The 25,115-nt window shown below is 47.3% G+C and overlaps 1 protein-coding gene across 2 annotated transcripts in view; it reads right to left on the reverse strand.

Annotated features, from left to right (window-relative positions):
- The window catches only part of LOC144781884 (uncharacterized), a 698,016-nt gene that overhangs the window by 654,210 nt on the left and 18,691 nt on the right, over positions 1-25,115 (reverse strand). The window contains exon 1 of one of the 2 annotated variants that reach the window (XM_078660935.1): positions 12,149-12,260. The exons of the other annotated variant lie outside the window; for it this stretch is intronic. The gene's annotated coding sequence lies outside the window, so the exon portion shown is untranslated. Of the gene's footprint in view, positions 1-12,148; positions 12,261-25,115 lie in introns of those variants that run through there. 2 annotated transcript variants of the gene reach the window in all.

Below are 25,115 nucleotides of genomic sequence, written 5' to 3' on the forward strand. Positions count from 1 at the left end.
GTTGCCCCAAGACCAACAATAAGGAAAATATTCCTCCAAGCAATACTCCAACACCTCCTGTTACTACTAGTAGTAATCCCCCAGGTGGTGGGAGTGCCCCCAAGAATTTGGTTGGGTATACTTGGGGAACTCAGGTGGACTCTGGTCTAACCAGGTCCCCTACCACAGATACTCTTGTCTGTGAAAATGGCATGGGGTTTGCCAACTTCACTGCTTGCCCCAACACTTTGGACAAGTACATACAGGAGCCCCTCATCAATGGTCTGAAAGTTGAGGCCTATAGAGACACAGGGGCTAGCATCACTATGGTGACTGAGAGTCTAGTCCCCTCAAGGCAACTTTTACCTGGAGCCACATACCAGGTGACCAACATTGATGGAGTGCAGAAAGATCATCCCATGGCAGTGGTAAATCTCAGCTGGGGAGGTGCCACTGGTCCCAAGAGAGTGGCAGTGTAATCAAACTTGCCTGTAGATTGTCTACTGGGGAATGATTTAGAGATCTCAGCCTGGGCAGAGGAGAGCAAGAAACCTATTCTAAAATGGTAAATCTCCATGGAAAGGTTAGTGGGGCTGTGATGGCCACAGCCCCAGTCCAAGATGTCCTCCCTGAACAGGTCAGGAGGGCTGTGCCAGTCTCAACCCAATCTCAAACAGATTCCTTCCCTGAACAGGTTGGCAGGGCTGTGATGGGAACAGCCCGTACCCAAACTGAGTCCCTTCCTGAAAAGGTTGGTGGGGCTGTGATGGCCACAGCCCAAACTCAAACAGATTCATGTGGTGAGAAGCCTGAAACTATGGATCACTCCACACAAACAGAGAGCATTGAGGAGGAAGAGCAATCTCCCTCCCACCAGTCTTTAGGAAAGGATCAGCCTCCTCAGGGAACTGATCTTAACCCTTGTGAAGAAACTGCCCCAGAGGTAGTCAGGCCTAGCCTGGCAGAACCCCTGATGTCAGTGGACCCTTCCAAGGTGGGACCCAGTCTGGAGCAGGTAACCTGCCCCTCTCTACCCTGCCTCAGTCAGCCCAGGGCTGTAGAGACCAGGGATACCGGTGGAGGACCCCAAAGGGCCCCCTGTCCAAAAGAACTCCCCAATCAGCAGATTAAGGGCACCAAAGCTAGCAATCCTAGCCAGGTTAAAATAAAACAAATTCCTGAGGGATCCCCCTTAAACTTAGTTAGGGACCTCCCCCAGATGTACTCTGATGGGCACAGCCAAACTTGGGACCTAAGGGCCCCAGACCTGACCTGTCCCTCCAGTAAACTAAACAGAGGGACCCAGCCTCCAGCTTTAGGTAGCCAGAGGTTGATCCTGAGAGCCCAACACAACTCAGTCGTGGAAAGAAAGGCATATATGGTGGATGGTGATTGGAGGAAGTTGAGCCCAACAGTAGTGGAGCCTCACTTCAGTACTCCATCTCAGCACCAGCCTTTTACTTTGCCAAAACACACCACAGGTAGAGATTCCCTATGGTGGAGACCCTCAGATACCCTTAGGGTGAGGGATTGCTTAGTGGACCATAAGATAGGGGGTAACCATGCCAGTGCTGTTACTTCCTTATATGGCCACTTAGGCAATAGAGGCTTACCTGGACAAGGATCTTATCTCCTTTCGTTTTGGGGGGGGGGGGGGTTATGTAGGAAGGTGGATATCTGACTATGGTTGGCCCCAACTTTTTGCCTAGTGTTTTGCTGGTTTTCGACCTAGTTGGCCCGGGGGCCTGCTATTCAGGACCCCAGACTAATTGCTCTCCCTGTAAAATGGACTCCATGTACCTTAGGTACATACCTAATTGTACAGGGGCTGATAAGGTGACCCAGCATCCAGTGTACCTTAGGTACCCAGGACATAGGTGTACCCAGGGCCTAAAAGGGGCTGCAGCATGTATTATGCCACACCTGGCTGGCCATCTAAACTGACACAACTGGCTGCTAACACAGCTGGGGCAAGGTGGTGTAATCACCCTTTGCTGTAGATATAGTATACCTATATCTAACCTCAAAATGTACACATATACTCCTATAAGTCACTCCTATGGCAGGCCTAATCAATCCTTAAGGCAGAGTGCTTGGAATTATGTGAGATGGTGCTCTAGCATGAGCTGAGCCTGTCTGCAGCTTTCGGAACCAAGTCCTTATAGCTGTTCCATGATAACGCTATACCATATACTCTTAAGTGCATTATAATCCTCGCGGTTATTGCTAACTTTGGCATAGCATTATCAAAACATGTCGTGTAAGGTGTCATACGCTTTGGAAAACTACCCCCTCTCCAGTTCTGGTGACGGGGGTAGCATTCCACCCTTCTAGAGGGATAAGACACGTATGTAACTGTAACCCCGGTTAAAGTTAAGCAGAGCCTCAGCATCACAAAATGGATGCTGCCACCACAGACACAAGTCTGACCTCCTGCTGCTGGGAGTCCTTACAGCGAGGGAGGCCTGGACAAAGGGTTTCCTGCCTTGGGAGGTGCTAGCACCACCCCAGACAGGATTTTGTGTATTGAGGTAGGGAGGGCTGAAAGGAATGAGACATGCCTGGGGCACACAAGGTGTCCCTGTGCATACCCCGGTTCAAACCAGTTGCTGGGGCACTCCAGCCCCAGCTCTGGCGCGAAACCGGACAAAGGATAGGGGGTGTAACCACCCCCCTTCCTGGTCCCACCCATGGAAGGGACCTAGTCACTAGTGCAGCCCCCTTTAGCAGAATAAAGGTAGGAGCTGGTCCCATTCCAAATTAGATTATCCTGAACAACTTTACAAGAAGAAACTCTGGACTTCGACGTTCTGCTCCACAGAAGACTGAAGAAATCTCCCTTGTGGCCAAGGAGTGACCACCCTGCAGCTGCAGGCACCATCAAGCGTCCTAGCGGTTCACTTTGTCGTCCTTCCTGCCAGAACCAGACCTCACAGCCCGACGTGACCCGGATTCCCAGACCTCTCCGACCTCTACCCACATCTGCAGCACAGCTGAGACCTGTGAGTGCGACGAGACACGTGGGACCGGCCATCTTGGAGAAACTGTACTTCGCTTCCAGCACGACTTCCGAGGCACCCTCGAGTAAGTGCTTTGGGGATTGAGAAGCCCCAGCCCCGAGCAGCTCCTGCACAGAAGACCAGCCCTCCAGCATCCACGAGATCTGCGTGGGGCCCTTTTGCTTGATTGCTGCTCGACGCATTGTCTGGTCACTTGCAGGCTAGCTAGTGGCCTCCTAAACGACAACCCAAGAAATCTACACCGCTGGTCTGGTTGCTCCAGACTGGCCCTTGCTTCCTTCCAAAAGAGAAGCACCCCGGACCCTCCTGGTCCACACCAGATGCCATCTTCATTCACCGCGTGGGTTGCCTTTGCCAAGGCCTGTTGACTCTGAATCCGGATCAGACACAGCCGACAGCGAGAGCCTGCGTGGGACATCTCGTGCCTTCATCCTGGTCATCGAAGACACCTCCTGGTCCACGTGGCTGCAGAGTCAAGCGTCCACTCTTCACCTGATCTCGACCACAGCATCTGGTTCCTTCCTGGTTCCACACCGGTCACTGGCTAGTGAATTTAAACATTGTCCCCTCTGCTTTCAGGTCTCCATCTTCCTCGATCCACCCTTGGATCGCTCCAGACATCTTCCTCCTGGTCGCCTGCAGCATCTTTCTTCAAGGCTCCATTGACTTCGACGCTGAAACTCGACACACTTTCACACCTATGCACCCGCAGCCCGTGGGTGAGGTAACAAGAGCATTTCGGTGCTCAAGGGTAGATTGACTCTCCTAGTGTCCAGGTATCCTGTTGTTTTAGTCGTAACTAGTCGGAACTGTCTTTACTCACCTTTTTAGTAACTTGTTCATGCCCATTGACTTTGCATTGTAACCCGCGTGTGTGTTCTAACACTGCACACGTGTCCCGTGGGCCTCCTGCTCCTTACCTAAGGTTAGGGTAGTGTAGCCCCAGCGATTCTACAGCCTCTGGGCATCCTAATTTCCTCTATCGATCTCCTTATACCATTTACTTAGTATATGGTTTGTCGTGCCCCTAGGGCACCATTGTAACTTGTGCGACTTACTGTATTTTTCTGAAGAGTATAGTAATGTGCTTAGCCCTCTGATCTCATAAAGAGTTCAGAGGTGTTTGTTAGTAATAAATATATTGTTTATTTTCATAACAACCTGTGTGGTGTCCTTTCATCTGATATTCAAGGGGTTATATGTGGTAAAACAGCTGGCTTCACATGCCAAAAGAGTTTAGCCTAAGACTGCTTTGTCCATGCTACCATTAGGATAGCTGGTCTATAAGGTTGACTTACAACCAATCACCATAAGGGTTGTTTGGACTGATACAAGGTGATCACTAGAACTAGTGAGCATCATATATCAGGCCAACTTCTCACAGTGCCAATGTAATATGCTGGCAAGACAAAGATCTCAGTGGACTCTTGTTTCAGCCTGTCATGAAGAGAGACCCCCCCCTTAAGCTAAGTGCCCAGTGTGATGGCACCAGTCGCACCCCCTAAAAGAAAGCACTGACAGGAGTGCCTCCACTGAGTAGCCACCCTCTCTTTTTTTGCAGATTTATATAGTGAGAACACGACCAAAGGTATTGGAACGCTTTACATGAGCACCAGTTACGTTTACACAAAGACCCACTCATTAGGTCTCGCTGAACCAACGCGCATGCGTTGTTCTGCGAGATTATAGTGGGCAAAACAGCTCTTGAAACCAGCGAGGATTGTCCCCAATGCATGTGAGTTACTCAAGCACGACGCTTCCCCAGCGCGTGCTTGAGCTCACTTCTTAATCACACCCTATATGGTGTTTCCTCCCACTCGCTCGCACATCAAAGGCTGCTGCTCCCCTGCCAATGCGCTCCCGCCCTGCCCCCCCACAGCAATGCCAAGAGCTTGTTTTACTTCATTTCGCGGCCGATTTTTTTTGCGGCCGCCAATGCTTGTTTTATGTCTCCCCACCCTGCTCCGAGATCGATTCACGGCACTCCCACGGTCGAAGACACAGGAGGCTCTCCCCGCGCCAAGACGGAAGCATTTTTCCCTTTTTCTATCTTTTCAAATTCCTTCCTAACCTGTTAATTATGCCTTTCTGACTCTATAACTCTTTCCTGCAGCTCCCCTAGATCAGTCTTCTGCTTTACCCCCAGTTCTCAGTGTAAGGATGAAAAATTAAATATTATCCCTTTTGCATCTCTATATTTTGCTCTTGCAGTCTCACTTCTTTTCTCACTTTTACCTCGCTCTGCTCTTCCTCTCGGGCTCTCTTTGTTTCTGCGGCTGTCGTCCATCTGATTTCTCACATGCTTTCCATTTCTCACACCAGTATTTCCAGTGACACTTCACCCCTTCCCCTCCGATTCCTGCCACCCTCTCATCATTCTGCTAGTGCCATCTCGGGCTTTAAGTGGGCCGGGGGAGGGGCATTGCTGCCTAGTGCAATGAGCTTAACGACCTTATAGTTCACCATTTCGGCATGTGGAGGGTCCGTGAGTGGAGCAGGATATGGAGGTAAGTGGGCCTGGCAAGACCGCAGCCCTGTCAGGGGTCACTCAGCACTAATGCATATTTGGTATTATCGCATTCCCTCAATATATTTTGTCATGCAATTCAGAGTGCCAGTACTTGCTTGAATTACTGTGTCTGTAATGCGCTTTGCACCGATACTAATGATGTCTGTTGTTCTGTGGCTCTGTGAACAGGCCCAGGGCCGAGGAGAGGTCACGGGTTATCAGCCATTTACAAGTCACAGACTCCCGTGGCTGGAAGCTTTTGACCCAGCTTTACTGTAGTATTCATGGCAGTACTGGCAGCTCTCCCCCCCCCCCCCTTCGCTTTTCCTTTTGGTCCCGGCAGCCTCTGTTTTGTTTGAGTGAGTGGTTAGGTGGGGTGGGGGTGGGCTTGGTTGAGGGCAGATTGTCTCTTACGGAGCTCTCGCCACAAAGCTCCGCCCCCACCCCCGAGCCTTCCTACTCACACGGTGATTTAAGATCTCTATCAAATACTAGCAAAGCATTGCCGGTTGCCGTCCGTGCCTTCCTGGAACTCACTAATGTTCAGAGGGGAGGGGAAGTGGCTTCAGAGTTTCGAAAAGCAGTTGGCGCTGCAGGAGGTCAATGGCAGTCACTAGTCAGCCCACTCCCGAGCAGACTGACCCGGACGTAGACCATTCTTATTTCCAAACACCAGGGCTTTAAGTGGGATAGAAAAAACTATGAGGTTTCTCATTTTAGCGTGGCCGATCTAATAAAGGGAAGGGCCGAAAGCACTTAAGCTAAAAATCTATCCTTAGCTTAGTGTGCTGCCCATCTGGAATATTTTGCTGCTTCTGTCCATTCATCCAGCTATTTAAAAATAGTAACATTACACCTACAATGAGCACTCACAATACCATTCCATACCTACGTAAAAAAAATTATAAGCAGGGCCTCGAAATTAAAATAGTACTTTCACCAAGTTTGTCTTTAACAAGTGTCATTGCGCTTCCGGTTCACTAGAAAGTGCATGAGCAATTAATTGTATGTTTGTGTGGACTTTTGAGCGCCACAAGCCACAGAGATCAACCCTTAGCGCTTGCATACTTATTGTTTGAATAGTTTTGAGGCAGCTGCACATTCAGTTCACCTGTGTTAAATCCGTATAGGGTTTTTTAGGTGCTGGCAGGGCTTTAAGTGGCCGGGTCTCACTGGGTCTGATCATAACTCAATTGATGATTCCAGCCACAAACCTAAGCTCTCCTATTCAATCCAGCATTCAATCGTAGTGTTTGGTAACTGCCTGGCTTATTAAGGTACTCAATTTCAGGATCCACTACTTCTGATCGCTTAGAACAGGGGTACTCATAGTACGGCCCGTGGGCCAGTGGCAGCCCCCGGACCTTGTACACATCATACCAGTGGTTTTTTTTTGTGTTCTTTTTTTTAAAGAGTGTCTGCAAACTAAGTTACAGCAGTGCGACTCCGAGACTCTGCTGCTCTGTGGGGAGGGCCGGGCGATTCCTGCCATAGTTAGAGTGGAGCTACAGGGGCGCTTAGAGGTGAACAACAACACAGCCTCATTAATATTCTAATGGTCTTTTAAAGACCTGGTAATGCGCTCGGTGCAGCTATGTGTGTGTGTGTGCTCCGAAGCTGTCTCAGCCCGGGCTGACACAGAGGCAGGGTGAGATGACAGAGGGAGAGGGAAAGAAAGGGAGACAAAGTGAGGAAGGGAAAGGGAGACCGGGTGAGGGAGTAAGAGAGGGAAGGAGGGAAAGAGAGGGAGGGAGGAAGGGAATGGGAGGGTGAGGGACGGAAAGGGAGTGACAGTGAGGGAGGGAAAGGGAGATCGAGTGAGGGAGTGAGAGAGGGTAGGAGGGAAAGGGAGGGAGGAAGGGAAAGGGAGGGGAGGAAGGGAAAGGGAGTGACAGTGAGGGAGTGAGGGAGGGAAAGGGAGACCGGGTGAGGGAGTGAGAGAGGGAAAGGGAGACAGAGTGAGGGAGGGAAAGGGAGACAGAGTGAGGGAGGGAAAGGGAGTGACAGAGTGAGGGAGTAAGGGAGGGAAAGGAAGACAGAGCGAGGGAGGGAAAGGGAGACAGAGTGAGGGAGTGAGAGGGAAATGGATGCAGGGAAAGGGAGGGAGGGTAAGGGATGGAGGGAAAGGGAGGGAGAGAAAGGGAGTGACAGAGTGAGGGAGTGAGGGAGGGAAAGGGAGACAGAGTGAGGGAGTGAGAGAGGGAAAGGGAGACAGAGTGAGGGAGTGAGAGAGGGAAAGGGAGAAAGAATGAGGGAGTGAGAGAGGGAAAGGGAGGAAGTGAAAGGAAGGGAGGGAAAGGGAGTGACAGAGTGAGGGAGTGACAGAGGGAAAAGGAGACAGAGGGAGGGGGCAGAGTAAGGGAGAGTGAGAGAGGGAGGGAGGGAGACAGAGAGAGAAAGAGAGCGAGATGTGTGTATACCGGGTCTGGTGGCTCAGTAGACGAAGGTGTCTGCTGCAGGGACCAGTGATCAACCTCATGGTCAGTTTTTTTTGTTGCTCTAGCCCCGCCCCCTCCCCCAGTGACCACACCCCCACTGGTGCGGCCCTCGGACACAAACCACAGTGTAAATTTGGCCCCCGAGAGAAAGTTTGTGAGTACCCATGGCTTAGGAGGTGCTCTGCAGTCCATCCTACCAGAGTGCATGCTGGGAACTGCAGAGGAAATGTTGCTCCTGATTGGCACAATGTGGTGGGTGGCAATTATCTTGTTTTTTTTTAATTCTTTACGAAAAATGTAATGTGTTGGTCTTTTTGCACAACGTGAAGCAGAATGTGCAGTGTATTTTCGGGGCATGGTTCCTTCGCCCCAGTCCTGCCTTCTTTAATAGATCCTCGATGAAATACATCATTCTCGTCCAGAGTTTCCCTATCATTGAACACCTTGTTTTTTTTGTTGCACACTTTAAAACTTTCTCTTTGGCACACATATTACCAGCCGTCAGTGCAGACTTTCACAAGGCATACACCACCTGCCGTCAGTGCTCACTTTCACCAGGCACACACCACCGGCCGTTGGTTGGTGGTGTGTGCCTGGTGAAAGTGTGCACTGTCAGTGCACACTTCCACCCCAGGCATACACATCAACAGCCATCAGTGCACGCTTCCAACATTCACAGACACCACCAGCCATCAGTGCCCACTTTCGCCAGGCACACAACACCAACCGTCAGTGCACGCTTTCACCAGGCATACACACCACCAGGCATCAGTGCACGATTCCAACAGGCACACACACATCACCAGCCATCAGTGCACGTTTCCACCAGGCACACACACCACTAGCCATTAGTGTATGCTTCCTCTAGACACACACACCCGCAGCCATCATCACCAGTCAGTGTATGCTTCCATCATGCACACACACTACTAGCTGTCTGTGCACGCTTCTATCAGACACACACCACCAGCCGTCAGTGCACCCTTTCACCAAGCAGACACACACCGCCAGCTGCAAGTGCACGTTTTAACAGGCATACACAACACCAGCTATATTTGCATGCTTCCACCAGGCACACACACCACCATTCGACCCGCCTAATTGTTAGCCAACTATTTTTTTATGCATTGTCTTTTACACACGTTTGTTAGGCTGATCGATTTTAGTACACATTATGCTGCAATCTGGCGTTCATGAGTTTTTTTCTGGCACACCTCTACCCCAAGGCCTTTCACTGAAAGGTGTGAACTCTAGCACTGCCACGTTTGCGAATGCCTTACAGAGCAACCACACCCACACCACACACACAACACCACACCCCACACACAACACCACACACACACAACCACAACCACACATACAACCACACATACAACCACACAACACAACCACACACACACCCACAACCACATACAACCGCACACACAACCACATACAACCGCACACACAACCACACATAAAAACGTACACACAACAAACGCACACACAACTACACTGAAAACCAAACCGTCCGTGCACACTTTCACCACGCACAGACACCATCACTCATCAGTACATGCTTTCACCACACACAAACACCACCATCCATCAGTGCACGCTTTCACTGGACACAGACACCACCAGCCATCAGTGCACGCTTCCACCAGGCGCACACCAACAGACATAGTACAAACTTTCACCAGACACACACACACCATCAGCCATCAGTGCACACTTTCACCAGGCACGTACACACCACCAGCCATCACTGCACGCTTTCACCAGGTATACACACACCACCAGCCGTCAGTGCACAATTTCACCATTCACACACACCACCAGACGTCAGTTCACTCTTTCACCAGCCACAAAAACACCACCAAACATCAGTGCACGCTTTCACCAGGCAAACACCACCAGCCGTCAGTGCACACTTTTAAAAGGTACACACACCACGAGCCGTCAATACACGCTTTCACTAGACACACACCACCAGTTGTCAGTGCATGCCCTCACTCTATATATCTATCTATCTATCTATCTATCTATCTATCGACCTCACTCTATCACCCTCACTCTATCTATCTATCACCCTCACTCTATCTATCTATCACCCTCACTCTATCTATCTAACGCCCTCACTCTATCTAACACCCTCACTCTATCTATCTATCGCCCTCACTATCTATCTATCGCACTCACTCTATCTATCGCACTCACTCTATCTATCGCTCTCACTCTATCTATCGCTCTCACTCTATCTATCTATATATCGCCCTCAATCAATCTATCGCCCTCACTCTATCTATCGCATCACCACAGCATCACTCAGCACCTCCACAGCATCACTCAGGGGCACCACACCATCACTATGCTCTACCACAGCATCACTGAACGCCACAGCATCACTCGTCGCCACAACAACATCACTCAGCGCCACCACAGCATCAATCTGTGCAACCATTCAACAACAACTGGTTCAAATATGTTCTCTCAATGTATCAAGCTTTATTACAAATGTCACAAAAAGATGTTAATATTTCACTTCTGTTCTTGGATTTTCGTCACAATAAAATACACTGAACATAATCTTCACAAAAGTTATTTAGAAAAGTTTAGGCTATTGCCATTATAAATTCCAATAACTTAAGTATTAATTATTTAAAAAAATAAAAGCCATTATTATTTGTAATATCAATACATCTAAGTCACATAAATACAACACATATTGCATTACAAATGCTATAGGTGTCACATTTGCGAAAGTTAAAACTATTGGCATTGTCAATGACAAAGCTATTAATTTTGCTATTTTCAAAACCAACACATCAATAAAAAAATGTGTCATTTACAATACCAATAGCTCAAACTTTCCTAATGCCAGACCTATTGCATTGCAAATGCTTGTTTTTTTGTGTAGGAACGGTGAGATGAACTGATTTGCCCAGAATCACAGCATGTTGAGCCGACGCCGAGACTCGCACCTTATTTCCCAGCTCCACAGTCGGCCGCGCTGGCAGGTAGCCTACATCTCCTTTTGTTTATCGTCTTCAGTGTTAAGCTGGTCACAGTTTCGTTTCAAGGAAAATCGCTCACTGTTTGTCCTTTTTCGTGGAGAAAAAAGCTATTTTCTCTGCTACGGGAATCGCATCTGCAAAGGCAGGGAATTGAAACTGAAACTAAAGCCCCGTAGGTCTGAGTTTGCGACAGATGAGACTGAAGACAACTATTAGAGATGTGTTTCTTTAAATCGTAGCACCGCCCGGCAGGAGAGAGAGAGAGAAAAAAATAAACTCGAGGAATACAGGAGAAACACAAATGTAGGAAGAATGAAAGAGGAGTCCGAAAAGGGGGGCATTAGAGAGAAACAGGGGAAGCGAGAGCGTTAAAGTTTAGCACGAAAGTGAGACGCACCGAGAAGAGGAAAGAGCACGAGAAAGGGATGAGGACCAGAGTAAGGAATATGGGTAAAAGTAGGACGAAGCTGACAGAATGAGCGAGAAAGTGATAACAAGTGAGTAAAAGATACGGGGGTGAAATAGAACGAGAGAAAAATAGGCTACGACTTCTGGTCGGAAATATAGACGGTGCTCAACAGAGAATGTTTGACAGACAGGGTGAGATAACGAGAAGGAGCTGGGAAAAAGCAATGCAAAAGAACGAGTGAGATTTGAAGAGGAGGGAATATAAAAACAAAAAACAGTAGGGTTACTTTCAAGTCAAAAGAGGGACAGAATTCACTGGGCATGTATGGGAGGACAAACCTGCTTTGGGGTGGACTTTACATTTATGTTAGATTAACCCCTTCAGAAAACGTATTTAACTCTACCTCAGAATTCGCGCATCGTAACATTAGAAACATGCTATCTGGTGCCAGAAAAAGGCTAAAGGATGCATTTCGAATCACACGAAGGGTTGAATGGCTGGTTCGCCCTCTCGACCTGCAGGTGTCTTGATTCTTAAAGACGGACAGTGAAGGGAGACACACGCAACCTCGATGAGTCGCTTTTAAAAGCTGCTCACTAGAAAGAGTGCGATCGCCTCATCGCGGGCAGATGATACATGCTGACGGTTACTCCAATGTATGGATAGCTTCAGCTTGTGTGAAGCGCCCTTGCATCCTCTGGATAATGTCAGCGCTATAGCAAAACAACATAAATACATACAAACTGACAGGACAAGGTGCGTGCGTGTCTGAAAACAAAATAAAGGCGCCCACTAACCTTAGTCTGCACTGATTGCGCAGCTGCAATAGAATGAGGAAGGGAGGCTTTCCGCCTCAGTATCCCACGAACTCTGTTAGGCACCTGGTCGCTCTCTGCCGACACATGAAGCCGTATTACTCCCCTCCCTTACTATTAACATCACTCACATTTCAGAAAGAGGGCGTGTCTTGTTTCTGCGAGAGGGCAGTGCAATTGGGCAATTTACTGAGCTCAGAACACCGTGGACCAGAGCGAGGCGATCATCTGAAGGCGAGTAAGTGAGTTATGTACAGGGCAATGCTCTCACGTTTCTTCGGTTCATGTGTGAAAAGCCTACCCAGCAGTGTATTTTTGCTTTGCATTCTGGGACTTGTAGTCCTGTTTTCTAAGGTTTCAGCTTGTGTTTAAGAAGCAGAGTGCACGTTTCTTGCCTTGAGTAGCACTTTCAGAGGAGCAGCAGACCAGGCGAACAATCGGAGGCAAAATGTGTCATTCTAGCTCCAGCCCTAGACTATGTTGGGACAGTGTAACTGTCTCCAAACTAGCCCTGAAGACATATTTACTGTGGTAACTCCTGTCCTGGAATATTTTTAAGAAAATTAGAAATGACCCTGCATTTCATAAAAGGGGGTCAAGTGATAACTTTGAATTGACCAACATTCCGCCCTGAGGGCTCTGCTCAAGGCAAAAAGCTAGGAATACAGAACTGGATAACCTACTTATACGTGGGAACTGCTTTAAATGGGACGGTACAGTCCGGTACCTAGTACCTACACTTTTTAAATTTGAGAGGTAGAGTACCTGCCCTTCTCAGCACTGCATACATTTAATGGTAGAGTACTGGAGTAAGCAGGTACTCTAAAGAGTGAGTACCTGCACTTCTGTGTTTCCATTTTTAGCACTGTACTTGGGGCACCGAGAGCTCTGGGACATGCAGTCCTGTTTATCCCCTTCTTGAACAAAGACTACAAGATCCAGCTTGCAAAAAAAAACCTGGGTTGGATTTGCTTATATGCATGGACCTAGGAAGCCTGCATGCTTAAAGCTGCCTCTAAAGGCAGTATGGTTTTCCATATTTTAGAACTCTGACGGTAGCAACTTTTACATTTTTAGTTCTCGCCTATCAGACAGCTTTTAGCTTTCGATATGTCTCTAGGTGAAAGCCTGGTTTGGACCATACCACAACTTAGAGTGGGCTTACAGACTGCCCATTGCTTAGGAACTCTGAGAGTCCATGTGTTTTTGCTCTGTGTTGTGCATCTCTCATCAAATCCCTTATGTTATGAGCCGCACGGACTCCTTAACTTATTCTGTTTTTTGATGCTTGGTGAAATAATTTCTTGTTTTTAATGCCCTGTGTACTGGTCTTCAACCTCCTGCGTGAGAGTTGCACCAATGTTATTCTTGAAAATAGTTTCCCAAACGGAGTCGTTTTAAAATCATCAGAGTGCATTCCCCTGAAAGAACTCGCCAGAGTAATTTACTTTATAATTCATACTATGTGCCATTGAGAAGTCTGGCAGTGTAACCGCGAGTAACTTTTCCATTTTCACCATTCTGGCATATCAGCTAGCCCCGCCCCAAACTCCGCGTTGTTGTCACGGCGGATTTCGCGGTATGACTAGTGCAGACGTCGTCTGCCCGCTCGTTTTTTCCTGTAAGTAACCCTTGAGTCCGTCCTTGTGTTTATTAAAAGTTAGTCCCGTACTTTGGATAAACAACCAACTCCCCGCCTTTTCCAACGTAGGAGAATAATACGGACAGGCGCACGAATTTATTCCCGCCTCGAGTTGGATTTGGAACCTCTCACTCCGCGCACATTTGCTACGGAGGCTGCCCGAATGTCTGAAGTAGACGGCGTTTTTTCGCCCTTTCTCTGTAAGTATCTGGTAGCATGTAGCGAGTACCTCACATTAGGAGAATCACTCGCCCTTGCACTTTTGGTAAACAACTTCTTCTCCCTTTGTTCACCACAGGAGGATAATTTCACGAGTAGAATTTGTCTCTCCCTCGCTGTGTTATACCTTTGGACCCTTGAAGGTTCGAGTCACATCGACCTAAAGGTATAGTTACTAATCCGTTGTGGTCCCAATTCATGCCGTTTCGATACACCCCCATAATTAATAAATATGCGAGTTCTGTTGATAATTTTGAGTAGAATTATGGGAATAGTAGTCTCCACATTTGTAGTGTGTAAGTGGAGTTACATTTAGTTTTCACAACCTTTTGATTCATCAGAACCTTATTGATTGTCTGTTCTCCTCTTCATTTGAGGTTTCCACCTTATCAGATTGACCACGACTTTCTGCGTGGCGTGTCTCTCCATGTACAGAGCCCGGCTGGGCCGTACTCCATGGTAATTTTGTTTTTTAGTTTTATTTCTCTTGTCTAAAATGTTAGATAGGATGATTATCTTCCGGTTATGTACCAAAGTTTAATTACCCTAAATCTTTTTACACAGAATTGCCCCACCCTTCCCTTCTCCCCTTGTGACGTCCTGATGAAGACCCTGTGAAAGGACTTTAATTGGCCTGCTGATAGGGGTCGAAACGTCGACTGGTTTCTTTTCCATTGACTTTCCGGCACACCCCCGATTTATCTAATATTCCGATGTGACCGTTGAATTTTATCTCATGAACAATTTTCAAATTTTGCCTTGTATTTTGGCTTTTGTATTATAATTGTTTTGATAAATGTCTGCAATTTGGTAATACATTGGTTACTTTTTTGATACTGTGTTAATCTTCCTTGTTCTAACACTCCCCTGAGCACCACTTCCCCCCCCCTCTTCTTCCCCCTTGGGGCTTTGCAATTTATAAACTGATGTGATTAAAGCTTGCCAGTGGCAATCACAGAGCATTGGGTAATAAATCAAATTACCAATCGCAAACTGTTTTAATAATTTGTGTTCTAGTAATTTTTGTAAAATTTTAGTGTATGCAGCCCACAATACACTTTTCTCTCTTGCGGGGACCCCTCTCATATATGTATCACCTACCTCTACACAAGGCCTTCAAATCTGACAACATGCCAGAGGTGGATGAGGAACTCTTCCCTCTCTGCTGATATTGAACTGAATTACCAGTGCAAGAGCGAACATGAATCAGGGGACCAACACTGCCCTCATCCAAAAGTAGGGCAGACACAATAATTCACCAGAAGCATCCGCGCGGCTCATTAACAAATATTTATCCCTTAAATGTTATCATGGGAAGTGGCAGGTGTGAGAAGTTAGCCTGGAATTTGATGTCCACTAGTTCTAGTGTGCACCTTGCACCAGTCTAATCGACCCTTATTGATGATGGTTGTAAAGTCAACCTTATAGAAAGCATGAACCAGCAGTCTTCAGGCTAAGACTTCAGGTGGCGAGTTAAGCAAGTTGTTTTACCATATATAATCCCTTGAATGCCAAATGAAAGGACACCACACAAGGTATATATCAAATATATATGTATTTAATCTAAACACAACCACTCTGCACTCTTTATGAGGTCAGAGGTCAAAATACAATACAAGTCACACAGTTAATACACAGTAAGTTGCACAGTATACGTTATGCCCTAGGGGCCTCACAAACCATATACTAAGAAAGTGGTATAAGTACCACGTGAGAGTTAGAAAGCAGGCCTAGGGCCTATAGAATCGCTGGGGCTACACTAAACAACCAAAGATTAGGAAGTAGGAGCCCTTTTTTTAGGACAGTGGGTTCAAACTGACTTAACCCTTATGTGTCCGATTCTTTCACTTTGTTTTTAATTAAGTTCGTATCACCCCTCTATTAAAAGTGTTGGCAGGGGGAATGGTCTATACTCATTTTAACTTGCACCTTTATGTCATACTTTTGCACTGACAAAACTGGAACCCGATGAAGACAAACGGCTACCGACCATGTGTGGGTGCCTGAGGGCTCCTTTTTCCTCACTAGGAATTCACTACCTTTATTCCAAATTGACACAGTCTTTGTTTGCTTAGTGCACTTACGGGTGGTGGTGGTAGTGATAGGCTGTCTTATCTCTTCTTACCCTCTATTTTTATTTATAATTTTTTGTAGTTTGAGATACTCTTTAGTTGTTTCTGAAAGATTATCCTATGGGGTGTGAGAGTAATCTGCTTTACCCTATGTCTCTTGTTGTTTAAATATAGGAAGTAGGAGACCCACGTAAGCCGCGTGCAGTGTCTAAACACAGGCGCGGGTTCCCATTGACTTTCTATGGAGTTCGTAAAAGATACAAAGTTACAATTTAAGGACACTTCCGGATGAACTAGGATGGAAACCTTTTAAACTAGGACACTTCGAGAGTCAGGACCCACGGGAGCACCGGAGTACTCGTGTTACCTCACCCAGGGAAGCCGGTGCATAGGTGTCTTTTCGTGTCGGGGGTGGTTACACCCCTTTCCCTTTGTCGAGTTTCGCGCCAGAGCTGGGGCTGGAGTGCCCCAGCAACTGGTTTGAACCGGGCTATGCATGGATCACCTTGTATGCCCCAGGCAGTGTCTAGATACATTCACTGAATGCAGCCCTCCCTGCCCCAATACACAAAACCCCTGTCTGGGGAGGGGCTGGCACCTCCCTGGACAGGAAACCTATTGTCCGGGCCTCCCCTGCCAGAGTTTCGTCCAGCAACAGGAGGTCAGACTTGTGTCTGTGGCAGCAGCATCCATTTTGTGAGGCTGAGGCTCTGTTTAACTTTAACCGGGTAAAGCAGTAAGCTACATGTCTTTTCTCTCTAGAAGGGTGGAATGCTACCCCCACCGCCAGAATTGGCGGGAGGGGGGTAGTATTTCAAAGTGTTTCACACCTTACACGACATGTTTTGATAAAGCCAAACCAAAGTTAGCATTAACCACGAGGATTATAATGCACTTAAGAGTATATGGTATGGCTATATCATAGAACAGCTATAAGGAGATTGTTCCGAAAGCTGCAGAGGGGCTCAGCTCATGCTAGGGAACCCTCTCACATAAAACCAAGCACTGTGCCTCCAGGGTTGTCGAGGCCTACCATAGGAGTGGCTTATAGGTGTATATGTGTCTATATGTAAAGGCAGCTATAGGTATACTATATCTAAGTAAAGGGTGATTACACCACCTTACCCAGGCTGTGTGAACAGACCTGTGGTGTCAGTTTGGAAGGCAAACCAGGGGTGGCACAATACATGCTGCAGCCCCTGGTAGGCCTAGGGTATATATAAATTTCTTTATTCGGCTTTTCACAGAGGAAAACCATAAAAGCAACATTTAAAGATACAGTTTAAATATTTAGACAGAAATACAAATTTTAAAAAAGTAAGTTCGAAAAAAATTCATACATAGACAGTTTTGTAAATTTTAAAAGAAGATATCTGTAACCAAGTGCCCGGTAAATAAGGGAACAACCAGGAAACGGACTGGTGGAGTCATATTGACGAGGATCCCCTTACTCCTTCCCCACAGGACGAACAGAGTTCCTGGCGCTCATTCACGGAAGAAAATTAGAACGGCCCCTTTAACTGGTCATATGACGCGGACGAAGGTCCCTCCCACCGTGACGTGTGCTTCGCGGCATTGGATAAGAACCAGGATATCCCTGAAAGAGGGTGTGTCATCACCGGAGGAGGAGAGCGGAGGTCGGAAGAGAAAGCGAACGTGAACCAGCAAGGGTGGAGACCCGAGGACGCCGAGCTAGGAAGAGAAGCAGACGTGCCCCAGGGAGAAGTAGACGCGCTACAAGGCGAAGCAGACGAGCCAGGAGGCCAACGGGAGCACGCTGCGCCGTGCCACACTCCGGAGGGAGGAGTGTGGCTCAGACAGGTACGGGACAAGTTCGCAAGTTGGGTGGGACGTCGGGGTGTATTCCCGCGTTAATTGAACACCTAGCTCCATATTGTTCCCGCACCTTCCTGGACCCTATAATACCCCTCCCCTCACGACTCACAGCAGCTGTAACGCTTTACACTAGAGGTGTCCCTCACTACCCCGGTTACCCTTGGGTAAAAAGTTACAAGGACTGAAAAGTGATTAGTCCCTTTCTTTTGTTTGTTTCTTTCCGGACATCGGCTCTCCCGAGAAGCCCCAACCCTGGGCAAGACGGACTACGGCACAGCACCTCTCCCAATAGACACCACGGATCCAGCCGAATTCGCCAAGGAAAGACTGACTCTCAGACAAAAGAAATTGTACATGAAAATAAAACCCGCTTTGCCCAAACCTCGTGTCCAGCCCATTACTGACTCCCCTTTACAATATCAAATCATTTCAGTTAATCAAACTAAGACTAAATCCAGAGTACTTTTTACAGGTTTTTCCTGTGCTTCATAATACATTTCAGGAAGTTAAGAACAATGTAACAAACAAATTCAGATTCCAGCATTTGGAGACGAAGCATTGCAGGACGACATTGTCTAAGTCCCCAACGCCTCAGTAGTGGTAGTAACCAAATTTTCCGATGTGGATGATGGAATTTACAAAACATGATAGCGTGTATGTTAGACTGGTTAGATTCCTCATCACAGGGACAAAGGAAGAATTAAGTCCCAACTATTACTCGCGGGAAATGCTACCAGTCTAAAGAAAATCTCCAATCTGAATCTTGTCATTAACATTCTCTCATATGTGCTAATCTGAAGTGTAAGGTGCGGCTGGATAAAATATGTTGTCTGAATCAGATTCGCATGGAGAACTGAAGGTTTTGACGACTCAGAAGTCAATCTCAGTGTCTCTAAGTGTCTGAGGGCTAATTGCTTTAGGGCTCTCTTAGGAAGGTCAACAATGGTCTCAGGTTGGAAGTAGTATTTCTCAAGACCAAGGTCTTTAAGAAAATTTCTAATGTAGCGAAGTCACTTTACTTTTGAGGATTGATCAAGAGCCATTGTATCTGCCACGATCGTCTGTGTCAGCGCGTTTTTGACCGAGGTCCAAACGCGCCGCCATAGCATCAATGGTTGGATCTTGAGCAAATCCTCTAGGTAAGGGATTCCTAGTTCCAGATGGGAAGCGTAAGTTGATGTGCCTCTCGGGGTAGCTAAAAGAAATTTTAGGAATGTGTTTTCTGCTACCTGAAGGGCACTAGTATCTATGTGTCCCCAAACGCCCGCTCCATACAAGGCAATCGCCTGGCACTTGGCGCTGTAGATTTTCAGTAGCTCCACTGGTGCCCTCCTCCCCAGTCTCTGGGAGAAGCTCATCAGAGCCGCTATGGATCTTCTGAACAGATGGCATCTTGCCTCTACTGCTGACCTCCATGACAGTCTTTCGTCTATCATGATTCCTAGGTATGGGTACTGGGCAGTTACCTCGAGTTTTTGGTTATCAAGAGAGATGTCTTTTACTCATTTTTCCCTAGTACCTGCTATCATGACAAAGTTTTTTTAACGTTCACTTGTAAATCCAGACCGCCCATGATAGCCGTATATCTATTCAGGGAATTTTGTAGTTCGCGCGGAGTGCGCGCGAGGATGACGGCATCGTCTGCGTAGAGCAGGGCGGGAATCAGGCGCTGTTTTACTCGTGGGAGGTCCTGGGCCCCCCTCAACATCTCTGGCTCCAAGCCATTAGTGTACAATGAGAAGAGAAAGGGGGCCAGGACGCACCCCTGCCTGACTCCACGCTCTACTCCAAAAGATGCCGTCAGCTCTCCATTCAGGCCAAAGCGCACTTTTGCCGAAGCTTTAGAGTAGAGTTCCCTCAAAAAGTCTAAAAGGGGGGAATCCACTCCCATTTGCCTTAAGACCGTCCAAAGTTTTGCGTGCGAAACGCAATCAAAAGCAGCGGACAGGTCTACATAGACCATATAAACCATGTCCTTCTTTGCCTTGGTGTATTTGCCCATGATCAGGCTGAGATTAAGGGCCTGCTCTACCGTTCCGAACCCCTCTCGAAAACCGAACTGGAGGTCAGAAATTATGCCTCCCTCCTCCGCCCATTGCTGAAGTCGCTCAAGTATTACTCTCCCAGCAACCTTGCCCAGAGAGTCCAGCAATGAGATGGGGCGGTAGCATTTCACATCCTGGCGGTCCCCTTTTTTAAAAATGGGGACCATGATGGACTTGGTCCAGGAATTTAACAGTCCCACATTTACGGCTGCTGTACACACTCTAGTGAGAATGGGGGCCCAGAGATCCAAATTGTGTTTAAAAAGATCCACTGGGACCTCATCTGGGCCTGGGGCTTTCCCGTTTTTGCTTGTTTCTAGTGCCACTAATAAATCGGGAATGTCAAAATGCAGCGGGATTGGATATTCTACTATTGGGAGTATGTTAACTGACCCAGCTACAGTTGAAGTGTTTTTAAAGATATTGGCGAAGTGGGCCACCCATGTATCTTCGTCTATAGCCACTTCGATCTTGGGACTATTATTATCTGTCAGATAAGGAGATCTGACAGTTCGCCAAAAAGCCTCACTGTTTTTAGAGACAGCGCTCATGTGCAGGTCTTCCCAGAGTTTCTGTTTCGATTCTTATTTTACGTTCCCTTCCGTATTGACGCCTAAGGAGTTGGATCTGCCCCGCATCTCTGGGTTTGTTATGTAGGGCCAATTTTAATTTTGTAAGGGCTACGGTGCAACTATGATTGAACCACCCTTTCTTGTTTGGGTTCTTGAACGTCGGTTTTGCGGTGAGAAGTCTCTTGATTTTCTCTAATATTTGTCTGAAGTTGTTTAGGACTTCTTCATGGTTTTCCGATAGATCCAAACATTTAATTATATTAGGATATGCCACATCTACCAGTTTTTTGTAATTTCATTTGGATTAATTTTTCCCCATTTTAATGTATAGCCATTTTGTTTGCCTAGGTCTAATTTATTCTGGGCAAGAGTTTTTGCTATGGCAGTATTTCGGGGCTTGTAATCAATTAAGTGAAGGTCCATCCTCAGGGCGAAATGATCACTGAGTGAGTTGGCCATGACCTGAAAGGCTCTAGCTGTGTGTAGCAGTCCAGGTGACAGGAAGATGTAATCAACTGTCGTTTGGTGTCCCCTGCCCACATAAGTCGGTTGAAGGGAATTTTGGTCTGAACTTGGGGTGTTGGCTATTACAAGATCCAAGTCAGATAGCAAGTTGTTGATAGCAATCCCCACCTTAGTGTGAGCAAAGTGCACTAATGGAACATCAAGTTCATCCACTATCCCACAACAGTTTGATTTAGCCAGTGGGCATGGATGGAGATTAAAATCCCCTCCCCATAAAAGATGAATTGCCCCTTGTCCAACCTTCATCCGATAGAGTGGAGTTAATCTCTCCTGAACATTACATAAAAGAATCAGGAAATGATCATCCTCTAAGTTATTATAAGAGTTGACCAAGAGGATAGACTCCTTATTCGTAAAGGAAAGAGAAAGAATTTGGAAATTTGGGTCGGAGTGGACAATGGACACTTTTAGGTGATTCAAGGTGTTTGCGATGTACGTTATTAGCCCTCCTTTGGGTCTACCTATTGAGCTATGGACGGCTGGGATAAAATATGTTTTATAGCCCAAGAGATGAAGCTCTGTTGTACACCATGTCTCTTGAAGGCAAATTATTTTGCATGGGTCCAAAAAATGCGAAGCAGTCCCGTCCTCTATCTTTGGGCGTAAAACCGCAACGTTCCAAAAGAGGATAGGTATAGGCAGTGTGTCAGCTTTTGTTGCTACAGCTTCATTAGTTGCAGGAATTGTTCTTATTTTAGGAGTTGACTGGGGTATGTTAGAATTAGTAGATTCAGTTTCCGTTGATGGTCAATCGACCATTTCGAGGCCACTAAATCTATTTCTCAGCGGGATGCTATACCAAGGGTCCCAGCGGGGTAGTTCTCTATGAGTCGTCCTCAGCGGATGCGGACCCCATTCTTCCCAATCTCCTCCCGGATTACGCGGACCCACTGAATGCCAGGAATTATCATAGTCACGATAACGAGGACCCCCAAATTGTCTTGTATTGGCAGGTTCAAACTGACGAGGGGGTGGTACAACCCAGGGAGGGTCATGGTTATAAAAAGGGCCGTTAGATTGTCTTGAGGGGTAGAAAAAAGAAAGTGGTTTAATACCTATACCTCCATTTGCACTCGTGTAGTCCCAAGAGCAGATATAATCTACTACTCGGGGGTCTTCAAAAGTAATCACGATGCAATCTCCTGGGATCATTTCTCTACCTTTTCCCACCCATGGGGTCCTACGTACCGTCAGAATCCTTCCATGCCAAGTTGGAGGTATGGGACGATTAGAATTTAGCCAGTGTTGAGCCTTGTTTTTCAGGGACCACGTGGGTTCAGTATTATGGTCCGCTAGCTCAGGCACACCAGTCATTACCACTACATAAGGGGCAGCGTCCGGTGGCAAATCAGCTGGAAATCTAACCTTGGTGGGTCCTCTAAAGGCATCTCTGTTGAAAACTGGGGCCGGGGATTTAGAGGCTAGAGTTTGGGTCACTGGGGTTTTAGATGTCGCTTTATTTGCTGCCACTCTCTTCGATACAGATGTTATTGCTGACAGGGCATTTCCCTGTGACAGAGTCGTGGCAACGTTGGTAGATGGATTCACTGTACTCTTGTTGTTCGTTGATATGGTTGTTACAGCTAAAGGTACATTCTTTTGGGTAATTGCAGGTTTCGGGAGGGTATTTGCAGACTTAAGGGAGGATTGTTTATTGTGATTATTTCCCCCTGTTTTTTGAGCCCCTATCAGTTGATTGAACTGTGGAAGATTAACAAGCTTGGATAGCTGAGTCTCCAGCTGCGCTAACTTTGCTTCTACTGGTTGGAGAGAGGATTTTAAAAGCTCAACGATCTTGTTTAGCAGCTGGGAATTATTGCTATCAATTGATTCCTTACTGTAGGATAGAAGAATAGGCGATTCCAAATTAATAGGGGTAGGAATATCGTGAGCGGGATGATGGACCATCGCAGAAACTACTAACTGTTCTGCTCTAGGGGGTGGATTCTGTTGAATACTAGGGGTATTATCAGTCTCGTTAAGGATGGAATTTTTTGGATCGTTCTTTCTTTTCCTTATTGCGCCCTCCCTCCTCCCCCTTGCTTGCATTCTTTCATCTTATGTCATTTGTGGAAGGGTTTGAGGTAATAGCTCAGGTGTTCTTTCTAGGTCTGAGCTTATCTGTAAATCAGAAAGCTGGGAGGCCGACAGGTCCACGTTGTTTGGCAGACTACGCCTGCCCTCACAGAGGGCCCTCTGCCACTCATTATTATCATGGGCGGGGGTTCTAGCATCGGCCAAATTACCCATGGAAGATCTTTTTGCAAACGCCAAGTCCAGGGAAACCCTTTCCTCCATCAAAGAGATACTTTGGTCGATGAATGTGTTTGCCTTGGTGATAAAATCATCCATGGGACCTAACAGTTTACCCATGCTTCCAGGGGCCTTGGTTTTATTTCCTCTAGTTAGCACCATGTTTCCTATTAAACGAAGACAAGGGAAAGGGTTCTAATATAAATATAAAAACAGCAAAACGGAATATCACAAGGATGGCTGGAGCAATATCAATAAGAGGACGGTACAATGTTTCGTAATGAGTGGCAAAAGGTGGAGGTTAGAGGGGTGTCCCAGTCCAGTCTCTCACGTCCTCGAACGGCCTTAAACAGCCTTAAACAGCCCGCCCTTTGCCCGGGCTTAGCCCAGCGCCAGCCCGCGCGCGTCCCGTGACGCGGGATTGATGAGGTGATTATATTGGGGCTGGCTGGGGGCGTGAACACCGAGGGAAGAGGCAGCAGCTGTGTGTGGAAAAGCCTGCTGGACCTCGCAGTCCCTCGGTGTTTGCAGCTCTCAAATGACGCCCCCCGTGAGTAGCGCTCAGAAGCGGCAGCCAAGGAGAGTTCCACAGAGTCCTCTTAAATCAGGTGCTGGCAGAAAGGGAACGGAACCCAGAAGAGCACAATGAGCGGCACCCTCGGAGCGGGGGCCGCAAAAAGTATTTCTATGGGCTGGCGGGGGGCGTGAACACCGAGGGAAGAGGCAGCAGCTGTGTGTGGAAAAGCCTGCTGGACCTCGCAGTCCCTCGGTGTTTGCAGCTCTCAAATTACGCACCCCGTGAGTAGCGCTCAGAAGCGGCAGCCAAGGAGAGTTCCACAGAGTCCTCTTAAATCAGGTGCTGGCAGAAAGGGAACGTAATCCAGAAGAGCAAGGGTACACCTATGCCCTGGGTACCTATGGTACACTATACAGGGGCTCACAAGAGTGACCCAGTAACCAAGCTGGTATGTACCTAAAGTACATGGTATCAATTTAGAGAGAGAACAGCTGGACTGTGGGTCTGATTAGCAGACCCACAGCCACACTAAAGTTGAAGAAGCAGACCCACAGCCACACTAAAGTTGAAGAACCAGAGAATCACAGCAAAAAGTGGGGGTGACCATAGGAAGCAGACCCTACACCCCCCCCCCCCCAAAAAGCAGGGACATTAAACTAACCTTGACCAGTTGAGTCTTCATGTTCTAAGTGGAAATATCTGGAGAGTCCATCTGCATTGGCATGGTCATTCCCAGGTCTATGTTCCACTGTAAAGTCCATCCCCTGTAGGGAAATGGACCACCTAAGCAGTTTGGGATTTTCACCATTCATCTGATTTAGCCACAAGAGGGGCTTATGGTCTGTCTGAATCTTGAAGTGAGTACCAAACAAGTATGGCCTCAGCTTCTTCATGGCCCAAACCACAGCAAAGGCCTCCCTCTCAATAGCTGACCAACGTTTCTCTCTAGGGGTCAGCCTTCTGCTAATAAAAGCTATTGGCTGGTCTTGACCATCTTTATTCAGTTGTGAAAGCACAGCACCTACCCCAACTCAGAAGCATCTGTTTGAACAATTAATTATTTGGAGTAGTCTGGACTTTGCGGAATAGGAGCAGTGCACATGGCCTGCTTCAGGTCATCAAATGCCCTTTGACAGCTGACTGTCCACTGAACTTTCTTTGGCATTTTCTTGGAAGTTAAGTCATTCAGGGGTGTCACTATGGAACCATACCCCTTGACAAATTTCCTGTAATACCCAGTCAGGCCCAAGAAAGGTCTGACCTGAGTC

Source organism: Lissotriton helveticus, chromosome 9 (assembly GCF_964261635.1).
Source record: "Lissotriton helveticus chromosome 9, aLisHel1.1, whole genome shotgun sequence".
NCBI classification, from domain to species: domain Eukaryota; kingdom Metazoa; phylum Chordata; class Amphibia; order Caudata; family Salamandridae; genus Lissotriton; species Lissotriton helveticus.